The sequence below is a fragment of the Limulus polyphemus genome, unplaced genomic scaffold (assembly GCF_000517525.1).
Source record: "Limulus polyphemus unplaced genomic scaffold, Limulus_polyphemus-2.1.2 Scaffold1733, whole genome shotgun sequence".
NCBI lineage: Eukaryota > Metazoa > Arthropoda > Merostomata > Xiphosura > Limulidae > Limulus > Limulus polyphemus.
Window position 1 is genome coordinate 240095 of NW_013667343.1, and position 689 is coordinate 240783.

The window sequence follows — 689 nt, forward strand, 5'->3', positions numbered from 1 at the left end:
TAAGTACGAATTATCAACTCCTTTACATACATATGTAATTTTCAAATGTTCCTATTTTCACTTGTTAACATTTGAAAGCGCTAACTTTTTTTATTCATTGAAACGTTCTATGTAAGAATAATAAGGGATAATTTCTTAATTAATAAAAAGGAAAGGCTAGATATTCTTCCTTTAAATAGGGTACTGATAAAAACCACAATAAATGAAAAACAACATTGAATGAATCACTACAAATTCAACATTTTTGTTGCTTTATAAGAATTTTATTTTCTAGATAAAGATATTTGAGAGATAAACATATTCCAAAGAGAAAGTAACCACGATAGATTCAGATTATTATATTATAGGTAATATGTAGACGTTGGTCTTCGTCAGCTGTTAAAGTGGTCCGTTGAAGCTGGAAATATCAGTTACATTAAAATAATTATGTATTAATGTAAAATCACTTAGAACAAACTAATAACATTTCATTCGATATGTCAGTCAAATTACTTAATACCAAATTTGATAAAAAATAACAAAATACTAACCAATAATAAGGACAACTTTGTTATCATTGATTTCATAAATCTTAGCTTGATAGTCATAGAAATGAAAAGCTAGTCAGGTTTGTTATGAATTTCGTGCAAAACTACATGAGGGCTATCTGCGCTAGCCGTCCCTAATTTAGCAGTGTAAGACTAGAGGGA

The 689-nt window shown here is 28.2% G+C and overlaps 1 protein-coding gene across 1 annotated transcript in view; it reads right to left on the reverse strand.

Annotated features, from left to right (window-relative positions):
* Positions 1-255: 255 nt before the first annotated feature.
* LOC111087103 overlaps positions 256-689 on the reverse strand; it is a 4934-nt gene continuing 4500 nt past the window's right edge. The window contains exon 5 of the mRNA XM_022392544.1: positions 256-397. The gene's annotated coding sequence lies outside the window, so the exon portion shown is untranslated. The remainder of the gene's footprint in view (positions 398-689) is intronic.